This window comes from Vigna unguiculata, chromosome 11 (genome assembly GCF_004118075.2).
Source record: "Vigna unguiculata cultivar IT97K-499-35 chromosome 11, ASM411807v1, whole genome shotgun sequence".
In the NCBI taxonomy this organism is placed as follows: domain Eukaryota; kingdom Viridiplantae; phylum Streptophyta; class Magnoliopsida; order Fabales; family Fabaceae; genus Vigna; species Vigna unguiculata.
In genome coordinates this window covers 924,381-938,880 of record NC_040289.1, presented here as the reverse complement: position 1 = coordinate 938,880, position 14,500 = coordinate 924,381, and the positions used below count along the sequence as shown (strand labels likewise).

The 14,500-nt window shown below is 27.1% G+C and overlaps 2 long non-coding RNA genes across 2 annotated transcripts; both read right to left on the bottom strand.

The window, feature by feature from the left end:
- Positions 1 to 7,972: 7,972 nt before the first annotated feature.
- On the bottom strand, positions 7,973 to 8,761 carry LOC114168592. Its single transcript, XR_003600702.1, has 3 exons — positions 8,607 to 8,761; positions 8,402 to 8,482; positions 7,973 to 8,316 (listed from the first exon to the last, which is right to left on the bottom strand). It is a non-coding gene; the product is annotated as an uncharacterized LOC114168592 (long non-coding RNA).
- A 4,149-nt stretch (positions 8,762 to 12,910) lies between these two features.
- On the bottom strand, positions 12,911 to 13,160 carry LOC114168591. Its single transcript, XR_003600701.1, has 2 exons — positions 13,106 to 13,160; positions 12,911 to 12,964 (listed from the first exon to the last, which is right to left on the bottom strand). It is a non-coding gene; the product is annotated as an uncharacterized LOC114168591 (long non-coding RNA).
- Between the last annotated feature and the right edge of the window lie 1,340 nt (positions 13,161 to 14,500).

Below are 14,500 nucleotides of genomic sequence, written 5' to 3'. Positions count from 1 at the left end.
TTTAATCACATAAGACACTCATAAATATGAACTAGTGTTTAGAGAATTCAATATTCTAATAAAAGATAAGAAAAGAAGAAACATGAATTTTTATCTATTCACCTTCACAACAAGCTGTATTGAGTTTACAATAACTTTAATTATCAATCCACTTCCAAGTTTTATAATATTCATACAAGAAAAACACACACAAAAAAAAAAACCCAAATACTTTAGGCTTAGAAAACTTCTTACAACCACACCAGAATCTTGTATAATATAGAATATTCTTTTACTACTGTTTGTGAAATTCTATATAAGAAATATTTTGATTGCCTAATCAAGAACAAAAATACGTTGAAAAAACTTAAAAAAGAAACAAGATCACTTTCAGAATTATTAACTCAAAATAATAAAAAAATGAATGGTTATCTTCGATGTTATTTTATTCTTTGCTCATGAAAAAAATACTAAACTCTTAGCATTAAATCAAATTAAATTACGAGTAATATTTTATTAATATATGATTTTCAATAACATTAAAATTTCATATGAATTAAATAACACATTAATGTATTATTATTTTTTAAAAGTAAAAGATTAAAGAGGAGAAAAACGAAATGTTTGTTAAGAGTGGGATTTGAACCCACGCCCTTTCGGACTAGAACCTTATCTGGCGCCTTAGACCAACTCGGCCATCTCAACTTAGATGAAAATTTTATAATATCCGATATATAATCCAACACGTTAACAAAAAATTATTAATTTTGTTATGTAAGGGTTGAAAATTTTGATATTTTTATTACATTAAGTTTGAGTTATAATTAATTTGAATGTTCAGAGTGTTTAAAGATTATTTTAATTTTGATATGACTTTAGTATAGAGGGTTTATTTTTAAAACTACTTAAAATTGATATATTTTTACTTACTCACAAATCTTATTCCATCCATGTCCGCATCACCTTCCGTCACTTGGCTTGGTTTGTGATTTTTTTTTAGAAAAAGTGAAAACTAAAAGAGTGTCATATGAGAGACCTAATTATGTTCAAATTAACATTTATTCACTTAATTTAATATCGATGGTGATAAACTATGTAATAGTGATTTTTTTAAAGTATGTATAGCACTTTTTTTTTAAAATTTTTGATAAAGTTTAATATAGAATGAGTTGAACTTTATTCAATAAAAATAATTTTATTAGTAAAGCAAAAATTTCACTTTGAAATCTTTGTGTATGAAATCTTCGTTTTTATTTAGGATGGTTTGGTTAATTATCATAAAAAAAATTAAGGAGTTATATATATATATATATATATATATATATATATATATATATATATATATATATATATATATATATATATATAAAGAAAAAAATATATTTTTTATTTGAAATTACACATGGCAGTCACGTGACGACGACATTGTTGGTTACAATACTTATACTGGCAATTATGGTCAAGAATTTTTCTATCAATCGCCATCTACTTCAGAGATATCGTTTGACACATTTTTTTAAAGTACAATAATAAAAAACAATTCCTTTTTTAAAAATTTCATCGTAATAAAAAATACTAATACCAAACTCATAAAAAAATATTTAGGAGATCTAGTCAGTATGGTCATTAAACACGTCACCTAACAATTAACGATGTTTATTCTGAAGGACGAATTTCATGCATGACTATAAGTATAGGATGAATTTTGTATAAACTTTGAGGAAGAAACGAATTCCAATTTTGTATGTAAGTACATAGACTAAAAACATACTCATCTCTATTTTATACAACACGAAAAGTTAGTAAGACAGAAATATGTTATTTACAAATGATATTATCAATTATTTCATCTTCTAAACCATTTCATTTTGCAGACAGGTAAGAAGACAAGCACAGCATAGTATTCATAAAATTTATTTTCTAAACATAAACTCTTACACGAAAAGCTCATCTTGTTCTTTATTGTGAACTGAAAAAAATTTTTGTTGGGTAATTAGTATATTAACTTACATGCATGTGTTGGTTAATTTGAAAATATATTATATTTTGTTGTTGTTGGAACTCATCCTGAGTTATGCCTATAAATATTGCTGAGATTTGATATCCATTTTTTTTTCATATTGATTCGTGCATATTGTTGTTAGCCAAATTATGATTTATGGTTATATATATTGTTACATGTGGCTAATGTCATTGTTGGTTTCAGGCTAAAATTTAATAATTAATTGATCCAGGCATGAATTGTAGTTTTAGTTTTGAAACCATATATAAAAAGTCACAAATTAATCCTTTCATAATATGATTCACAAAGTTAGAATCATAAATTATTGGTCACATACATTATATAAATATAACATAGTTAGATTAAATAAAAAATGATATGTATTTTAAAGACATGTGACTATATATACTTATGAATTAAAGTAGGTCTAACATCATAATTCATTAATAAATATCGAGAAAATCTTATAAATAGATTAAAATGAATTTTAAATCTCACCAATGCATATAATCATAAATTAGAATAGATTCCAAGAACAAAAAGACTTGAAATAATGATATAATGCCGTCTCAATTTAACCAATACATGAATGTACTTTAATATTCTTATAACCAATACAATTAATTCAATCCATACCTAACAAGGTTAATAAGGTGAGTCCCTCATATATAAGTTAATGTTAGAATGTAGATTTTAACACTAATTTTACTAAAACATTATTTAAGAGCACATCCCATTCAAGATTAATGTTGTATCTAAAATATGATCTTATATATTAATTAAAATGGTTATTTTTTTATCAAATTTTTAATAGCTAATGTAATATATGGAATCCAAATAGATTGTTACATTTTAACCTCTGAACACTGTTTTCTGCGTTCTTCTGATCTGATAAAACAAAATTGGCATGCAAAGTACAAATGCATGGCTGTCTGAGATGCATTCTCTGCCTTTCTCTTGAAATAATCAAAAACTAAATTTGTCCTTTCTGCTTTCAAAGAATTCTTGTTTTGCAAATGATTCCAGTTACAACTGTGATGCACCAAAGAAAACCCTCAAGAAAAAACAAACAAACTTTTACCACAGAAAAAAAAAAAGAGAATATGATTTAACCAATACATGTCATCACTTTATATTGTTTGTCTGTTATTTGAAAATAGTTTAAAGTAACAAGTAAAATAAACAAATTTTGCTTAGAAATAAGAGAGGAGAAAGTAGTAACATTTATTTTGAGATTATTATTCACAGGTTCTTCAATTACTTAGTGAAACTCTTCTCGAGAAGTTGACTTGCAAAATATTAATGGAGCATTGGTGATCTCAACAAAATTTATTCATCCAATATCTGTCATAGATGTCAGATTTAATTTTATTACTGAATCAATTTAATGGCTGAACAGATAAAGAAGAATCACAGACATGCAAGGTTGAGAAACCTTCTTTCTGAGACAAGTTGGAGCCTGGGTGCACTATAAATACATGCAAACTTTACGTAAAACAATCAAAACATTTAGAATTTGATCGTTATTCATAGCGAAACCTCTCAAGAAAACAGATCTTGCAGATACACATTTTGTTCATGTTCAATCCTTGAAGTTTGTTATTAATTCCATCTTAGTTCTGTGAATTTACTTCTCACTGCTTTAGTCTATGCTTCTCTTGCTTTTGTAAATGTTTCTTCCTTTTGTTTGAAATGAATTTAATAATAGAATGATCGTATGAAGTTATTCTATAAGTTATTATGTGGTAGTTGATAATTAAATTAGGTATATGGAAGTTTCTATAAATTGGTGTATAGTTAAATCGTTTCAGTTTTATTTCATGACAGAAAAACTCACTCAGAAAATCGAAACCAGTGCATACCACATCCATTCTACATGTGATTAAAAAATAAATAAACAAATTAATAGCTAGTCACTAGGCAATTTTATGTTTTTCTTTAGAAATTATAAACATAAATATTTTATTATTCAAAATATTTGAATGTTATGTATTGATTGTGAGTGGAAGAGATCAAGATAAATGTCCTCCTCGTTCATTCTATAACAAACATATGCGAGGTTCAAAAGTTATGCAGTAATGGCAGAAATTGATTCTTCCTTCTTGAATACAAATGGAAGCCAAAATTCATTAGTGTGCATTTCAGACTTTCAACACTTTCAAGTTGAAAGTTTAGAAAACACAATGATAATTTTGAATACGCCATTTTTATCCAAGAAATATGAATGAGTTTATTATTGTATAAATTGAACTCTTCTTCATGTTAGTTATAGAATGGATTAAGACATTTATCTTGAACTGTTCCAGTCACAATCAATGCGTAATATCCAAATATTTTGAATAATAGAATATTTATGTTTATAATTTTAAATAAAAAAAATGGCCAGTGACTTGATGCTATAAATTTATTTATTTTCTTAATTTTGTTATATATGTATAAATTAATATATGAATAAAAATATATATTTTTAATTTTTTTCATTTTATTCTACCTTCTTCATCTTTATTTTGTCAAACATAGTTAAGTATGCTAAATAATGATTATTTATATTAAAGAATTTTAAGATTTTAAACTCCTAAATGGAGTTAAACATAGTTCCTTTTAATTATAAATCCGTAAAAAGATGTAATCCTGGTAATAATATGAGATTAATGTGTGGTTGATTTTAACATCCAAATGAAAAATGAATAATGATGGTAGAAGAAGCATTGGGTTGCCCAATTGACTGTAATTATATTGAACAAATATCAAAGAGAACTTGTAATTTTCTCGGAGAATATCAACATCAACCAAAGCAAATGATTCCATTTCCAACTTATTAAATTATAAATTTATATTACATTTATTTATTTTTCTAAATGTATAAAATTTAAATAAGAATGAGAACAATAATAATAAATATGATTTTGCAAATGTCTAAATGTATACAGGATTTTATAAATACCTGGATATGATTTTTATCTTTATCTTTTGTATCTTCCTCTTTGTTATATATTTTTTTAGCTATTGTCTTTTATGTATAAAATGTTAGAAGTCTGTAACGAACATTGTATGGCTGCCATCAGTATCCAAAAAACATGAATCACTTAACAGTCCTAAAATCGAAATCAAGAGAAGAAGAAAATTAGGTTTAAATGCAATATGAACAATAGAAGATTCTTCTCAAGTTATACATATGCTACACCGTTCACTCACTCTAATTCATCATCGCAAACTCAAATCATTTGCCTTTCTTGTTAACGTTGATTCTTTGAAAAAACTATAATTGTTTAAAACTAGAAAGAACAACCGTGTTGCATCAGATTTCAGATCAAATCTTGAGAAGGATGTGTTCTTAGATGATGTTTAAATAAAATTGGTGTCAAAAATTACATTCTAACATTAACTTAAATATTAAAGACTATCACCTTGTTAATCTACTATGCATTATGTTTATTTCATTAATGGCTACATGCATTATGTTTATTGATCTACTACGTTTGAGGTATTTAGATTCACAAATTAAATTGATATCATGATTAATTAAATCTAACTATGTAGAATTTCATAATCATTTGAGTTCGATGACAAATGATTTGTACTTCTAATTTTGTAAAATATACTTATGAACTTTTCATTACATTAGTATTTATTCTTATAAGATTCTCAAAATTACAAATACAATTCATTAGTAACATAAAATGGATTCAATTAATTATAAAATCCTACCTGATTAAAGCTAATTAATCATGAAATCTAACCAATATATGAAATCATAAATGTAACCTTGAATAATAATGCATCTAACAATGCAATACATGATAATATTAAAAAACATATTGAATTAATTAAAATGATTATCAACTCTCATTAATGCAAGTAGCTGTAAAGAATAGGCTGCAAGAACAACAAATCATAAAAATAAGACCAAACTACACTCTCAAATTAATTAAAACATGCATGTAACTCAATGTACTAAGTACACAAGGGTTGATGCTGACAAAGTGTTCACTCCAGCCTAACTTAAATCATAGTCTTGGATAATGTATAAAAATCCTAAAGCATTTTTTCATACTTTGATTGGTGTTTGTGTCCAACATGTGTTTACAGTCTTTGTGCCTTTAAAAGATATCAGGCTCTTCTATTTAGGTTGATGGTGGGCTCGTTTCTTATCCCTTATATTAGTAGACTCTTATATTATCTGATGGTGTGGGGACATGAATGCAAATTTGTCTATTTACAATGGGTTCAAAATGAAATTCTATCTATATATATGGTCATTGCAAAAAAACTTCTAAATAGTAACCAATTTACTAGTCAATAATTATTACTAACTATAGTGACCAATTTAGACATAAATTTACAAAATTAAAAGTTATTGGTTACCAAAATAGTCATTATTATGAATAAAAAAGTATAATTGGTCACTAAATTAGTTTTTAAAATGAGACCATAGTTTTAGCTAACAAAGAAAATTAGTCACTTGAAATTAATTACCTAGGTCTTGACTACCAAAATAACTTAGTTTCTAATTGGTCTCTAATTAATTAGTGACCAATTATAATATTTTATTTATAATAGTGACTATTTTAATAACCAATAATTTTTAATTTTGTAAATTGGTATCTAAATTGGCTACTATAGTTATTATTATTTTTTCTAAAATTGATTTTTAATTGAAGATTTTCTTGTAGTATCACAGACGAATCAATTGAAAATCATCCGACCATTTTTTATTATTATCTAACACTTCGGCTAAAAAATTTTGTATAACCTAAGGAATTTTTCTTTAGGTAGGATATCTCCGTTCCACCTATCCTTCTAAACTTTGAATTTGTTTCCATCACTTATTTGCCAATATATACTTTTATCAAACCACCCTTCATAATTACCCCGGTTAGTTTCTTTAGATCTCTATAGACCATACCGATTCATTATTATGATTCAATATAATATGCGGTTAAATAAACCACACATCTAGAACGTAGGAAAAACAAATACTAAAACACACTACAAAAGACCTTGCACTAAAGTTAGGATAAATTAATTCATCTAAACAAATTAACACTGGTTTCTTTCAATTGAATGATGGTTCTTCAACTGTTGGTTTGAAAATATATAGAATAGTATGGAAAGTATGTCTCTAACTAATCTCTTTTATAATTAGGTTTATACTTTTAGCTAAATAGATTACATTTCATTACACAGATAACAAAGATTAACATTGTGAGCAAAATCATATTTTGACCATCGTAAACATTGAAATTTGAAACATCATCTATCTAAGACAGAGAAAAGTAATGCATGGATGGAAAAAGAAAAGGAAAACTATCTTTGACTCATAAAAGTTACTGAATTTATGCTTCGTGGATGATGCAACGTGTATTCAAACATGCATTTACTTTACTCAGCAAAAGTTCCATTTGAACATGCAAGTAGTTTAAAATCTGAAACAGATTAACATGAACGCATTAATGTATTCAAATATGCATTTACTTTGGTAATCAAAGTTTCATTTCAACATGCTAAGTGGTTTAAAATGTTAAGTAGATTAACATGAACACATTAATGTAGCATTGAGATGGTGAAGTAAGTTACAAAACACAAGACTATGGTAAATTGCGATATTACTGCTTTAAGAGAAAATTTATGAAAATAAAAGCCAAGAATTAAAGCATCTGTCAGAAGGAATTGAATTACACTGCCCAAACTTTTCGTCGATTTTTTTTTCTCGATTAAGTTTTAGCAATGCATGTATTTGATCTGACACAGTAGAAAGAATCAAACAGATGATGCTGCTCTGACATACTTTTATGAATCCCAATTAACGTTTTTGCTGCCACCAACCCTCGCCATGCTTGACGGCTAAGCGGAGGACCACCTTAAAAAATGTCTCACTATGAATTTGTCGTTTTTTTTTTTTACGTAATTATTTCAATTAAACGAGAGAAAGAGAAAGACTATGAATCTGTAACTTTTTGTGATAGCTGGCTGATGAAATTTCAGAAATCAGAGGAACATGATGAACATATCTTGAAACTGAACAAAAAATACAATAGAAATTAAAGAAAAAAAAAGTATATGAAATTCACAGGATCACTCTATATTCAAGGAATCGTTTAGTTCTTTTTCCATGAGCTCCCAAATCATATTGGTTGGTGCGTCGTTATTATATTCTCGAATAAACGCCATGATTTCAAACTGCACATCAGCTTCGTATTTTTTTGCATAAGCAATCACACTTCGTACATCATTGTCATCTTCAATTCTCATGGAACGATAACAAATCTTGAACTCATTCATTGTCACTGGATAACGGTAACACAAATCAACCGTGTACGATTTGCCATCGGAAACTGTGAATAAATTTAAAATTGTTCGCTTAAGAAAAGCCAGCGTCATGTAGTTATTTAGTCGAACATAGCTACTAATTTCACTCACATATATTGAACACATGTTTTGGTCTTTCGTGATGTGACCGTTGTAGTGAACCAATGCCATTATAGATGAAAAATTCATTATCTGAAACATTTGCAAAAATTAATTTTCAGTGAGGAAGTAAATGATTCCATTTGCAAGACAAGAGAAGCATAGACTGAAGCAGTAGAAGTAAATACACACAACTAAGATGGAATTAATAACAAACCTCTAGGATTGAACTTGAACAAAATGTGTATCTGCAAGATCTGTTTTCTTGAGAGGTTTCTCTATGAATAACGTATCAAATTCTAAATGTTTACGTAAAGTTTGCATGTATTTATAGTGTACCCAGGCTCCAACTTGTCTCATAAAGAAGGCTTATCATCAGAATTTTCACATCAAATTACAACAAACTTTGTTAGTAACGCTTAGTTGGTAGTGATATCTGTGATTGATCCTGGTCTATGATGCTCTGACACGTTTCATAAATAGTCTATACGTATCGAACACCGACACCTGTACGATATTTGTAGGAGACACTATGTCCAGTTTGAAAGATATTTTTTTATCTTTCATATGATTTTGACAATTAAAATAAAGAACAAATCTTATATTATCACTATTTTTTACATATTGGATATTAGATAGATAGATTAGCTTCATCTTTGTAGTAGTTGACAATGTGTTAGTAGATAGTTTCAAATTTAACATGTATATACACACTATCCCGTGTTCTATATTTTTTTCAATTTAACTTTTGTGTTCATGTCCATGTCGTATCCATACCCATTTTCGTTTTCGTTTCCGTATCCATACACGTTTCCATTTCCGTATCCGGGCAACATAGATCGTGGTCCCTCTGATACATATCAGCAGCATTTAGTGTGTTGCATAGCAGAAGCCTTGGAACGATGAATCTTACGCTTTTGCATGGCTGCCATTTGTAAACATTCAGATCAAACTCAAATATTATATTTCCATGTGTATTGAATCAGCATGAATCAGTTTCTGTCATTTCTGTACTTATTTTGACCTTTGCATGTCTTTCATTCTTCTTTACTGTTCAACCGTTAAATTGATTAAGTAATAAAATTAAATAGGACATCTATTAAATATAATACGCTGTCAATTAACCTGTGTATAAATTCGGAGATACGACGAAGCAAGCAACTACATGTTTGTTTCATTATCTCTGGGTGAATAAATTTTGTTCAGATTACCAATGCTCCATTAATATTTTTTCTACTCAACTTCTTCAGAACAGTTTCACTAAGTAATTGAAGAAGCTGTGAATAATAATCACAAAATAAATGTTACTTCTTTCTCCTCTGTTATTTCCAAGGAAAATTTATTTATTTTAGTTGTTATTTTAAAATTTTCAAATAACAGACAAACAATATAAAGTCATAACATGTAATCGTATAGTTATTACATTCAATTTTCCAACAAACCTCAAATGAACTAAACAATTATTCAATTAATTTGTAAAGTTTTTTACTTATTCCGTATACAAGAAAAAAAGGGATATATTATTCAGCGTGGTAGATTGTTGACAAACAAGAGATAGGAAGACAGTAGGGTGCATATGAATATTTATAATGAAACAAAAGGCAGATGAATCAATACACAAGTATAAAGTGGATATTCTCAAACCTATGTTGATTTGTTCTTGCTCTACCCGTTCATTTTGAATGGAATAACATTATGGATGTGAAAAATGTCTTCCTTTGTGTCTTTGATGTCTGAAACTACCACACCGATACAAAACAAATTTGTTAAGGTGTAGCATAGAAGACACTAACCCATCTCAATGTACATATCTCATGCATGGGTATTCTTTCTATCTTGTAATAGGTTGATGTAAGGTATTGGGTTTAGCTCTTGGTTGCATATAATTGTGTTTTTAGAGTGGTTCTTTTAACTCATTCTCATTTGAATTTTAGTTGAGCTATCATCCATATTATATATATATATATATATATATATATATATATATATAACTTAAATTGGATGATATTGTATTTTGTAAAAGGTTAAAACAACCCAACACTACAAGAAAATATTTTTTTAGTAATCAATTTTAGTGACCAAAAGTTATTAGTTACTATAGTGATCAATTTTGATACCAGTTCACAAAGTAAAAAATTATTGGTTACTAAAATAGTCACTATTATCAACAAAAAATTATAATTGGTTACTAAATTGATCTTTAAAATTAGCTACTATGATTTTGGCTACCAAAGAAAATGATTACTAAAAATTAGTTACCTAAATTTTAGCTACCAAAATGACCTACTTTCTCCTTATTATAGAAAAAGATGTGAGGTTCCATGTTTTTCCTTGATGTGGGATTCTTTTTATTTTCCTTATAGTACCATTCAACATGCCTTTGGGGATGTCACAAGAAGTTTCTAAAGTTATGATTGTAAGAAAAGGAGCTTCTGCAACACCAAAAGCCAAATGTGGACTAGGAATCCAAATGGTTAGTACATAGACAAAGTATTTTAAATTTCCTAGACTAATGAAAAGCATCGAAGATTTTGTATTGTGATTACTACTTTTCACCCTATCCTACCCTACTCTCCATCCAAGTATTATACACAGTGTATGATTATTTATTTTTCTTTCGCATTGCATGCGCTCCAGCTAGACCAAACATCCATAATGCTTTCATATCTATGTATACTTACCACTAGATTAATTAAAGACCTACAAATTTTATGCATGTAATCGGACATAAACACCAATCCGAATAAAAGAAGCTTGCTTTAGGAACTTTATTAGTAATCCAAGTTCATATCTTAACCTGAGCTAGATTAAAGATCTCCTCAACATCTTTTACCTTACTTCTAAATATGATATTATTCCTATGTATCCAAATAGACCATTCTATAACAACCCACGTACATTTTCATTTGTATTATCCTTTCTACCTTTGTGAGACTAAATTTTATAGTTTAATCCAACAAAAGATATTTATCTCATATTTCGTCTGTGCTATTAAGTTAATTCTTTTGATTATTCCTTGAAATGATTTCAGATTTTGTCATTTTCTCAACTCATAACCAATATATTTTTATCGTTTGCTAATGTATTTTACTATTACATATTAAAAAGAACACTTAATACATATATCCTTAACTCTAAATTATATTAAATTCTGAGGGTGTGTAAAAGAAACAAAGAAGAAAAAGAAAAGGGCGCCAAAGAAAGTGTGAAGTTTTAACCTATTAGATTAAACTTATATACAATTATGTGGTTGGAAAATTTTATTGTTAATTAATTATTATATTACAAATAGGTCCGTGTATATATGTACTCTAAACTAAAGTAAATCATCTTTATAATAATATTCAAATTAATAGTATCTTTATATGGAAAAGTAAAATAAATAAAAAACTATTACATTTTATTATTTAAATTCAATTAATATATATATATATATATATATATATATATATATATATATCCTAAAAGTTGTTTTCTAATTTATTTTGTGCATTTACTTATTAGTATTATTTTATAAAAAATAATTACATTTTCCAACTACATAAATGAGATAGTGGGTCCACATATTGTGTATCTTAAAAATATTATTTTGACGTAAGAATTAAAAGTGGCCATTGATTTTTTCGAGAACAAAGTCAGACACAAAACAAGAACAAAAATACATTAAAAAAAGTTGAGAAATAAAATCACTTTTGGGCAAGCTTTAAACGAAACTAAGAACTGATGATTTTCAATGTTATTATTTGCTTAATTCACATCTCAATGGATCCTAACTATTAATATTTTAAGTAACTTTAATAGATTAAAACATCAGTTTAAATCAATTATAACAATGACTTTGACAACCTAAATGATTTATATGGATTAAAGTAACATGTTCTTGTAAGTCCAAAAAATTAATAAGTATATTTAACTAAATTAAAAATATTTTTAATTCTTTAAACAAAACTTTAAAATTTTAAAGAAACTGGAAATGGATGAGCAAAGCTCTAGGATTGAACTTCAACAAGTATCTGCAAATATTCCATGCATAGTGATGAAAATTCAAGTGTTTTGATTCATTTTTTACGTAAATGTTCCATGCATTCATAGTGCACCAAGAAAACAACTTGTCTTCAAGAAAGCTTTTCGTCACCAATTTTAAAGAAAACAACTTTGAATCCAAATTCTTAAAAATGGATCTTTGACTTTTTTGTTTAATATAAAGACAAGTCGTCAGGATACAAGATAACATTACAGGTGAAGTCGTCCTGTATTTTATCAGTTTTTTTTTTTTTAAATCAAAGTCGTCCTATATGAGAACAATTTCAGTACATTAAAAAAGTAAAGTCATCAGAATACATGACGACTTTATTTTAAGTTTTTTTTTCTATTTTTTTATTGCAGTTTTAATTTTTTTTATAAGTTTTGTTGTTCCTGAAGATTTTTTTTTTAATTTGTATTTAATTAAGTAAAAAAAACTAAAAGAAAAGCTCTTTACTCTGTTTTGCAAATGTTTGTTTCTTCCTTTGTTACTTTTCTTTGGAAAATCTTACAGCTTCAATCTTCCATATTTCCCTGATTGATCTTCTTCAACTAGTTAGGAAATAAAATGGATTAAGAAAAAGTTATGTTCTACATTTGTTGCTCATAAAAGAAAAAATATGCAAAGGGATTGAAAGATGAAGAAAGTTAGAGATTATTAGAAAATGAAGAGAAGATGAACTTAGAGATTACCTTGGAATGGAGAAGAAGAAACTTTTACGTTCTTTCTAATATTTTCTTCATCAATGTCAGAGAAAGGAAATGAGAGTTTGATTTGTTTCAAGAGTTATGTTAGCTTTTATAGTATGAAATGGGTCTTAAGAGTGATCACCTTTTTTTATTTGCTAATCATATAGAAATATGTCATTATCTTAAATGGAAAGGATTTAATTTTTAAGTTGTAATTGTTTTAAGTTTGAAGAATTTTATTTTATGGATTGAGACATTTTAAATTTTAAATTGTTACAGAAAAAGTTATATTAATCTGTTTTACAAATTTTAGGCATAAAAAATATTAAAGCTATTCGCATGAAGTTGTGTCAAGTGTGTGGACTATTTTTTATTAAGTTGCTGGCGTGGCAATATATATATATATATATATATATATATATATTAAAATCTTTTATGATTTTACAGATAAATATATGTATTAAAATCAGAGACATGCATTGTTATGCATCAGTAAAAGTAAATTAAAGAGAAGAAACATGACAGATAGATAGTGACAAAAACTTTAAATGAAAGTGTGCCCAGTAGCAGTAATTCTCTTTTCTTCATTCTTTTTTTAATTTCTCAAGAAATATCGTTCAACCAGATATCATAAAAAGTTACAGATTCACACTCTTTCTCTTTCTCTCGTTTCATTGAATTAAATTAATGGCAGCAAAAATGTTAGTTGGGGTTCATAATATACATGCATTGATTTCCATTAAACCACGTAAGAAGTTATTTACATTCCATTGACTTGTTTTTCTCTATAAAACCTAATTAATGCAGCAGTTACTTGTGTTTTCTAACCTAGTTCAGCATCTCAATGCTACATTAATGCATGTTTTGAATACGTTGTATCAGTAAATTCATTGGATATCCATATGGCACACATTTCAACGTTTTCCTTTCCTTTTTCCTACCATGCATTCTACTTTTCTCTGTATATTAGATAATGATGTTTGAAAGGTGAATAATGTTTACGATGCTCAAAATCTCATTATTACACATATACTTTTAAATGATAGTGAATATATATTATAGTAATAGTGAAGAAAGAAAGGTTTAAAATTTCCGTCCCAGCCAAATAAAAACTTTTCGTGAGTATAGTAAATGCATATTTGAATACAGGTTGTATCAGTAAGTAAATTCATTGGATCGTATCACACACTTCAATGATGTTTGAATACATTACTTTTCTCTGTCTTTGATAAATGATGTTTCAAAGTTCAATGTTTAAGATGGTCAAAATATGATTTTGCTAAGAATATTGATTTTTTATCCGTGTATTGAGATGTAATGTATTTAGGTTTTAAAGTATAAACCTAATTATAGAAGAGATGAGTTGGAGACATATTTTCCATACTATTCTATATATTT